The sequence below is a fragment of the Pagrus pagrus genome (assembly GCF_965226575.1).
Source record: "Pagrus pagrus genome assembly, chromosome: 21".
In the NCBI taxonomy this organism is placed as follows: Eukaryota; Metazoa; Chordata; class Actinopteri; order Spariformes; family Sparidae; genus Pagrus; species Pagrus pagrus.
This window is the reverse complement of record NC_140208.1, coordinates 24,741,671-24,751,296: the sequence shown is the minus strand read 5'-3', so window position 1 is coordinate 24,751,296 and position 9,626 is coordinate 24,741,671. Positions and strand designations below refer to the sequence as shown.

General features: G+C 40.9%; 1 long non-coding RNA gene across 1 annotated transcript; it reads left to right on the top strand.

The window, feature by feature from the left end:
* Positions 1-3,983: 3,983 nt before the first annotated feature.
* LOC311250379 lies at positions 3,984-5,399 on the top strand. Its single transcript, XR_014621275.1, has 3 exons — positions 3,984-4,248; positions 4,880-5,040; positions 5,258-5,399. It is a non-coding gene; the product is annotated as an uncharacterized lncRNA (long non-coding RNA).
* The last annotated feature ends 4,227 nt before the right edge of the window (positions 5,400-9,626 follow it).

Genomic DNA, 9,626 nt, shown 5'->3' with positions numbered 1-9,626 from the left:
TTGGGTGCTATTATGTTACCTGGTGTATGATTGAATGGGTTACGACTACTTAATCCAATGTGACTATTGACCTTAATATCATTTTCAACATTGACCATCTGTGCAAAGCTCTGTAAATTCATCTCTCAGGCTGAACTTCAGACTCTGCTTCATTAAAATTCCACACCTGTCTCTGCAATGCTCTCTGCAGTTTTCACCTAAAATACCAGGGAAGAGCATTCAGTCTCCAGGGGGTGATTTTTGTTCCAGCACACACCGCCTCACCTGCGGTGTCACCTCATTGACAGCGAACAGAGAAAACAACTGAGTGGCTCAGGTAGTGGAGCACAGCTGTATTTGTCGCCCAAACTGCATCCTGAATTTCCAGTGACAGTGAGAGCTGATGGCTTCTCTCAGATTGTGGCTATGGGGACTGTGGGAATATTACTGGGGTGGGGAGCACAGGGGCAGTTTGCGTGGTTCAGGGGGATTATTGAACCCTATAGTGGCCATGGCCAAAATGCATGTCAGGATCTAAATATTGTCCAGATTTTATCACATAAATAATGATTTATTGCAATGTCTTGCTCTATAATACTACAGTATTATTCAGGCCTGTGTTTGGAACCAAAACTGTAATCAACATTTTACAGTTAAAGTAAAGACATGATCTTTTCTGCAACAATCCCTGACTGCATTATTTTACCTGCTCTGTGGCCTAGATTATCCTATCCAGCGCAGTTTCACCAGTTTAAAGATATTTAGAGTGGTTGGCAATCAGTTTTTGGTATATTGTAGCAGGACTCAGTTCTTCATGTGTAGCGCACAATCACTGCCTCTGTAAAACTGGAGCACTCTAAGTTTCTTCCCTTGATACCCAAGTCACGCAATGAATGAGTGTGTGATCATTCCCCCCACTGCACTCTTCGCTTTCCTCTGTCTTGAATCTTCTCCTTTTGCGCTCTCATCTCAATCAATAAGTGTAACTTTGCCCACAGAGAGACCCTAAGGCTCCTTGCTGCCCCATGGTTCGTCTGTGCATACACTCTGCCAGGGTTTTCCCTTGTCCCTCTCCCCCTGCCCTCCTCCCATTTGTTTCTCTCTTTTTGCTCTCTTCTTTAAAAATACATATCCCTATCATCTTCTCATGCTCATTGCTGCGAGCCACCACAATGACCTCTGGCAGATGCTTTGTTCCTTTCATTTTTAAGCTACAACAGGCTCACTTTTTACTGCAAAGTCCTCCAAAGTGTTCGTGCTCAGCATTCATACACAGACACTGCTCCTGCTGCCACATGATACAGTCCAGCAGGCATCACTACATTGTACAATAGCCTTTATTCTCATGTAACAGAAGCTTGTATATATATATATATGTATATATATATATATATATACTCCAATAATATATATATATGGAAGGTGGAGTATCTTTAGCTTTAATCATGTGACATATTTCCCAAAGAAAAGAATAAGAGGGACTTAAATGAAATCATTGACATTTGATTTGATTAGAAAATATGGGCCTGGTTTAGTTAATACAGCATAGTGCATACACATACACATTTTTGACACATATTGAGCACAAAAAAAGGATAATTAACACCTATACAAACAATAACAACAACAACAACAACAATAGTAATAATAATAATACTGATAATAATGCTGCAACAGTCACTTGGGATAAGTGATATATGTTGTTTAGGGAGTGACAAGCAATCAAACTATTCAGTCATTTAGGTTTAAGATTGTGTTGAAATCACTGAGCACTATATCACTATAAAAGTCTAGAAAATATGTGTTCAGCGGTCACTAGTCAGTTCACATGACTGAAACAGATCAGCGCCCCCTCTTTTCCTCTCAATTTATGCACATGGTCTTGATCTTCAATTAAGACCCACTGTGAGTGGCTCCATTAGTCCATAATTGGATCTTTTAAATTGTGCTCCTACAGGGGAGAGAGCCCCAGCTAATGAAGACTTTTTCCTGATCATTTCATCTTGCAACTGGCAACACCTGCATGACAGTCGTCATGCCAGCAGCACTTGTCACGGCCAATCAGATAGTGTGCTGAGCTATGTGAGTGAAGGCAGACAGTAGCTTCAGGGCCTATGATTAATTTACACCTATGTTCACTTCACCTCCTTCCTTTCTCTGTTCCCATCTCAGCCTCCATCCCCACTGAGTTTCATCATAATCAACCAGTCTTAAATACCCTCTGTAACAGTTGTTTGTGAATAATCCTGAAGGCTCCAGGAAAGTGCGGGAGGCTCATATATAGAGATAAATACATTCTGGCTCGCGCTATGAGTAGACATGAGTACATGAGTAGAAATTAAGGTTCAAAATTGCACAGTGTCACTCAACTCATGCGTGCTTGGGAAGGGCTTCATGCCCCACAACACTCTGTAACTAAATGCTAGTTTCCCTCACTCTTTGCCTCTTTCCCTCTCTCTTTCTTTCGATTGTCAGATGACCTGGAGGTTGACCTGATCCGCCATCATTAAGGATGTTATTTCTGCTCAGAGGAAGATCCAAGAGTGAGGGGTCTCCCCTGAGAAGGTTTGAGAGAGGAAACACCAGACCATCCAACATAGACGTTCCTGGAGTCTCTTAATGATTGGCTGCCTAAAGAAATATATCACCACAACACTACAGTTTAAGGGGGTGAACAGACAAATAACCAATCTTGGTGCAATGTTTCTAAGTCTTCATTAATCTATTTTTTTCACTGTGATGGCCGCCACTGTTAGAGTCTGGTTCCTTGTGAGGTTATCACAGTTGGTTCGGGTACTGCAACGAGATCTCCATACACCCTCACTTTCTTATATTTGACCTTTCCTCTAATTTAGGTTTTATATTTAGTTACAAGCAACTTTCATGTAACTAAACAACCAACACAGTTTCATCTTGCATCAAAATGATTGTTATTTTCTCCATTAGAGGTTTACAAACTAAGATGCGCTTCCTCAGTGGGGCTGGGAGAGGGCACAGAGGGGGAGATGTAGCCTGAGGCACTCCCTGCGATTTAAGGAACAGGTGCATGCAGGTGTTGTACAAACCCCAGGAAGTTGGTTATTGTAGTTTGACCCTGATCATCAACACAGTCAGTGGTTTGAGCTGCAGCAGTGGTTGTGTCACAAAACAAAACCCTTCACTTTTTTAAGTGACTCTGTGATGTTAAAAACTAGATCGGAAGATCAACGTCAATCTTGTGTTGGCTTTAAGGCCCTGTCCACACTTACACAGGTACTTCTTAAAACGTAGTTCTTTCAGTGTGTTTTGGCTTTCGTACACATAAACATTATTTTTGGTCACTTTACAACGGACCTTTTGGTAAGGATATGCAGTAACTAAGTAATAAAGCAGACACACACTTTCACTTCCTAATTGTGCCTTATCAGTGTATGTAGCATAATTTGCAAATGTGAACTCAGAGCTTAATATTGTTCATTTATGTGAATGAATATTATATATTTACGAAGGCCATTTATTTGCAGCTTTATAGCTGAAACAGCTACTGCTCATGGCAAAAATACTGTCATCATCATTGGAGAAGAACGCAGGTTTAGATTAAGAGCAGCAGACTTTGAGACCATCACGGCCCACGGTTTCTTTCCATTATCCAATCTAACCATTTGGAACGCCCCGGGGAGGAAGAGAGACGGGATTAGAGCCATGCTAATCCAGCTTGGTTCTAGGCTGCTCCTGGCTAATGTCTGGTCCAGGCATGCAGCCAGTAATGGGCCAGGGCGGCACCGGGCTGCCCACATTACTCACTGGCCTGGGCAGCTTAGTTTGATCAGTCCATTTTGGCACAGAAAATACAAAAATTAATGTAAGAAAAGACAAAAATATGAACTTGTGTTTTTAATTTGTCCTTTGATTAAAACGGAACTGTTGAAACAAGTTGAAGGAAGCCTCTGATCTAGAACATTTTTGGTTGCTATGGTTCTGACGGGACTCTCTGGGCTGCCCTCAGCAAGCTAGCCAGCTGGCTTTTCAGCCGATGTAACATCACAGCCGTAACAATGGCTATACAAAGTTTAATGAGTTTTTTAAAAAAAGTACGAGTTGAGGAAGAAGACACGCCATTGCCTTCATCGACCGATGCCACCCAGCCCAGTTCTTCAGTCTCACTTGCTAACAAGGCGGTTAACCCGGCCGTTTGCTCCCGGGTGCCAGGGCTCTCCAGGTCAGCCTGATGCGAGTTTACCCGCTGATTTATCTGCAATTGATGAACAACCTTCACAGCCAAATTTGAAGGTATTTCCCTGCATTATCAAGAATGGAAAATCGAGGTGCTTCTCATCAAAGCTGTATGGACAGTTTCCCCGGTTGTAATACAGTGTAAATAAGGATGCACTTTTCTGTAAAATGTGCATTTCCCCAGCGGCGACGGCCCATTTGTGAGAAAGGGGTTTGGTGACTGGAAGCACCTGCTTCAGGCATGCGAAAAACACAGGGCGATCAAAGCCACATGTCACTGGACAAGTTTCAAAGCTACAGGGCCAACCATTCTGCAGGCTGGGGAAACGTGTTCAATCAAATGAACCATGATGCCATGGAGTATTCATTTATTGAGAGGAATCAGGACCGTTTGAAAGTCGTTCTGGATATTGTACAAGCAGGACATCCCCCTACGTGGACACGGGACACAATATAATGGTTAATAAACAGCGCCATGCGCTGTAGAGGGGACGCACTGCTCTTTCTGCCACTGCAAATACATTTTAGCCTGAATTAGGATAAAATAAACACGTTTTGTCTACTGTTGTGTACAGCCTGTATAGACTAAGCTCATTTGGTTGAGCATGTTGTGTAGGCAATTTTTTGCTGTCATTGCCTTTGTAATGCAGAATGTTGCAAAGTAAAATTGTTGTGTTTTTTTTTCCAGTTTGTCTATGATTTCTACTTCTAAGTTCAAGTCATTTTCTGGGAAAAAATGGCCCACCTAATTTTGCACTGGCCCACCCAAAATACAGTTTCTGCCTACGCCACTCGTCTGGTCACAGGAAAAGAAAATGGACAAGATGGGCCTCAGGCTTGCAAAACAATGTGAGATCAGAGACTGTTGTGCCCACTGAGACCTGTCTCCACCACAACATCTACATAATGAAATCATTTTTAATGTCTATTTTCTTTAGTGCCAATACAACTTTTTCAAATACAAATGTTACAATGCTAATGTTTCCTTTGTTAGTTCAGGTTTTGTTTTCAATGACAAATTTTATTTTCAATGCCATTATTCACTGTCACTGTTCTGGCCCCATAGACGAGGAGAGGTGGACTGTTTGGTGCTCACACACAGTCAATGTTGATGGACAGTGTTTTTCCAGATCTCTTTTTGATATGAAGATGCCGGCCACATTATCATCACCATCTTGTTGCTGCTGCTTACACACACCCTGACGCAGATTCAAAAGATGCACTACATGTTTATGTATATTTCTATATTAATAACCAGTGGCAGCAGCTGAAGTCATTTGTCAGATGCGCTATATCACATCTGTGTATTTAAATAAATTAAAATAAAAAATACTCTGCTTGGAACAGTACTTTTTGTCTAATATGGTTTTCCCACAAAAAAGTACAATTACGCTATTCTGTCCTCACACTGGTGTAGCAAAACAATGCTAGACAGATAGCAAACAAAAACTCCCACAATCCCTCTTCTGGTTTTGTGGTTTAATGTTTCTGTAAAACTGATACAACACAACAAAAATAACAAATCAATACACATTGTACACAACACATATATGTACATGAAATGATGACAAAGCAAACATTTGCAGCTTTAAAGCAGTCATTAACTTATTGTAGTAGCATATTGCCCTTTCTGGAACAACTATGAATTTTAATCAACACAAAAAATATGAATTTAAACAATATCTGTGTTATACTCACGGACAAATCTTTCCCAAGGCTGTAAGATAAAGAAATTGCTGCTCACACTGTAGGCTGCTAGCTCATCAACTGAGCACATGGTGAGAAAATGAAACTTAAGAGCATTAACTATACCAAAAACTACCAGCAGGTGGCGATAAACAGTTGAGGGATCAGCAAAACCACATTAAAATGACCCTCACGAAAAGTTTTGCAAACATTTTTTTAATTTTTATTTACAAATTCCCAGAACCCTGTCAAACCATTTGTCTAAAACATAAAGACTTTATTTACTATCATAAATGACAAGAAGAACAGCAGCAAAAAATTAAATTCAAGAAGCTGGAAACTTCAGGACACAGTGTTGGAGGTGGAGCCCTGTTCATATATGAAAGCTGCTCAGTGGTGTTTTAAAGCCAAAAATAGCTTGACTTCTCGGCTATGAAAATACCTGGATTGGTGACCGAGCAGGCCAATATTCAGGTTTAGCACCCGGCTAATTTGAAGGGGGATAAAATAATTTAATCGTGCGACTCTTCTAGACTTTCAAAATGTTATTGGACCGAATATGATACTGAGACAAATCATTTCGCAGGGGTTGTTATGCTCAAAATAATTTATTCACCGTTTTACAGACGCTTCTTTCACAACGGCTCTATTGTTGTTTTCTCTTCTGTTACAACTGTTTCCAGCGCATTCCTGACGTGACACATGATGTCAGTGACGTACAACGTAATGCTTCAGACGTAACACCTTGCCTGTGGGAAGTGGGAATGGGGTCAATACGCAATTTCAGGTCCAAGCTCTTTCACTCTGAGCTTTTCCTGCAGTGTTCTCCTTTCAAACAGCATTGTTTTCAGCCGCTTAACTGAACTTTAATTCTCCATTTCAATCTATTCTCTGCAATTCACTCTAAAACACAAGGCTCCTCCAACTCTCGACGAACTTCTACTTTATCTGCTCCTATGTCAGTTTCTTTTCACACTGTCTATGACGACCTTGGGGCAGTGAAAGTCAGCACCCAGCTAGCTCCTATGCAGCGAGTGATGTGTGCATGTACAACTTATAACAAGGAGCTATGGCCAAAGATTTTTGCGCCCGGGGCCCAAAATACGTCACCTCTTTTTTATTGCAGATTATACATTTTAAAATTCCAAGTAAAATACATATTAAGGTTGCTCATTTAAAAATATAATCTTATTCAACGAAGGTCAATATGATTCTTCCTCATGTGGGACAGGTGGGGCGGCGCCCTAGAGCCCCATATTGACAAGCCGCCACTGTTAATAACTTTATATATGTTCTGTAAATTGTGTAGCAGGAAAGAAGTTTACAAACTTTCATTCCGTTACGCAAACCTGTGTTGTGTAATGATGCATAAATTGCCTCGTACCTTGTGCCGTGTGTAAGTGAGGGTGTCATTAGCCTAGCTTAGCATAGAGGTTTGAAGGAGGGGGAAACTAACAAAGGTACCTAGCCTGGTTCTGGCTGAAGTTGAAAAAAAAAAATGTATTAAAATCTCTGGATCCATGCTCATTGTATTTCTGTGCAGCATCCCCAGCTGTAGGTCAGGTTGCCAGATTGTTTAAGCTAGGCTAACCACGTCTAGGGCTGGATCTACTAAAGGTTTGCGTGTATTAAAACGTGTGCAAACTCCTTGCACACGCAAAAAAATTTACAAACTGATTTACTAACAGTGCGCAAAAAGGGTTACGTCTGTCAAAGGTGCAAAATAGCGCGTCTGCATTCAGTTGGTATGTTTGCAGCAATGAATATGCAACATGGGGCGTTTCACGCAATTGTGCGTGTTGTGGGTGGAGAAAATGTAACTATATTAATTTAGCACACGCAAAGTGATTTATCAAACCGGAAAGCAATTTTGCTCATAGAAACTGCGTCTATATTTACCACGTCTCAAAGGGAGGTGCAAACGGTTTGTATGTGTAATTGCGCACACATGGCTGCCATTATTGTTGCAAGAAGGAGACGCCGAGAACGCATTTTTCACCCTTGTGTGAACATTTTTGGGATGAATGAGGAAACTATCATTAGAACATATCACCTATCCAGCCTTGCCATTTTGGAGCTGTTGGAGGAACTCAGAGCGGATTTGGACGCAATACCTGCAATAACAAAACTCCTTGCAAGTCTACAATTATTATTATATTTATATTATTATACACCAATTTTTCTTTTGTTCTTCTTCTGATGTCTTGGTATCTCCTCTTCACTTCATCCACTGTTCGCCTGTTTTTTCCAACAGCATTAACTTTTTCACCGATTTTCTCCCACATGGCGTTCGCTTGCGCGACCGTCAGATTCCTTTGCTGCAGCTCATTGAAATGTTTATTCGCTTCCTCTACCAACACGTCTAATGCCAAAGGGTCGAATTTCACTTTGCTAGACTTCGCTCTCTCAAACTCGCCATGCTGAAAACCATGAAACACGCTAAACCCTCATTTAAATAGGCGTGTCTCCAACACGTTTGCACCTGTTGTCATTAACGCAATCACTCTTAGTAAATCGCCCGCAAACCGTGGTTCAACCCCACACGCAAATTTCTAGATTGCCCACGCAGATTAGTACAAGCAATTTGGGATCTTAGTAGATCCGGCCCTTACACTACAGCTTGGCACATAAAGATATATGTAAGAATTCTGCATTAAAATGTTCAAAAACAACATGATCTTTGTTATATATTTTGTTGAGTTTAGTACCTACATCTCAGATTTTCGAACAGTGTTCAAACCAGAGAAATCTCCAAATTTACGCAAGGCGGGATGTGTTTCATTTGGTCGCCTGCTGCTATAACTTCCAGGAAAGAGTCAGAGGGTGTCGAAGGAAGTCGGTGAATGAGGTAATTTGAACAAAACTAAAACATTACCTCTTTCATGAATAGCTGAGTAATATCCAATAGATTTTCAGTGATGGTGGTTGTTTATAGGTGTGTTCACCAAGAGTGACGCAAGTTTGACTGCCGGATCCTTCCATCATCGCATGTTTGGAATAATTATTATTATTATTGAAATAACATGGAGAAACATGGCGACAATTATGGAAACTGGCAGTTACCCACTGAAAAGGGGAAATTAGACAATGAATGAAAATCATTCCCATCAAGGCCCTCTGGGCTACTTAAAAGCTTCACACACTCTCAGTAAACTCTCATTCAAAAGCACTGGTGAAGGCCTGCTGAAGAGCAACCATCAAAGTCAACTGGAAAAACTTTGTTCACTTTAATAGAAATGATAATCAGTGTTGAGGCAGCATATTGATCTCATTATCACTCGAGTCAAATTAGCCCGATTGAGTGCACTTAAAACAGTTCATTTATTCAGCAAGTCAAAACAAGAAGAGTGATAACAATATCTGTAACTGAATTTATCATCTTCCTTTGTGTTGCCTTTGCTACAGTAAATCCATTTGCTGGCTGCTCCTTTGTCATTCGGTAGAAATTATTCAGATGCAAATTGTCTCATGTCATAATAGCCCTTTTAGATATTTTTAAAAATTGCGTATGAATGCAGAGTATGAGAAGTTGAAATTTGCCAAAATAAAAAAGACTATCCATCCATCCTTCCATCCATCCATTCTCTGAAACCGCTTATCCTTTTCAGGGTCACAGGGGGGCTGGAGCCAATCCCAGCTGACACTGGGCGACGGCGGGTACACCCTGGATAAGTCGGCAGTTCATCACAGGGCTGACATATAAGGACAAACAATCATTCATGCTCACATTCACACCTACGGACAATTTA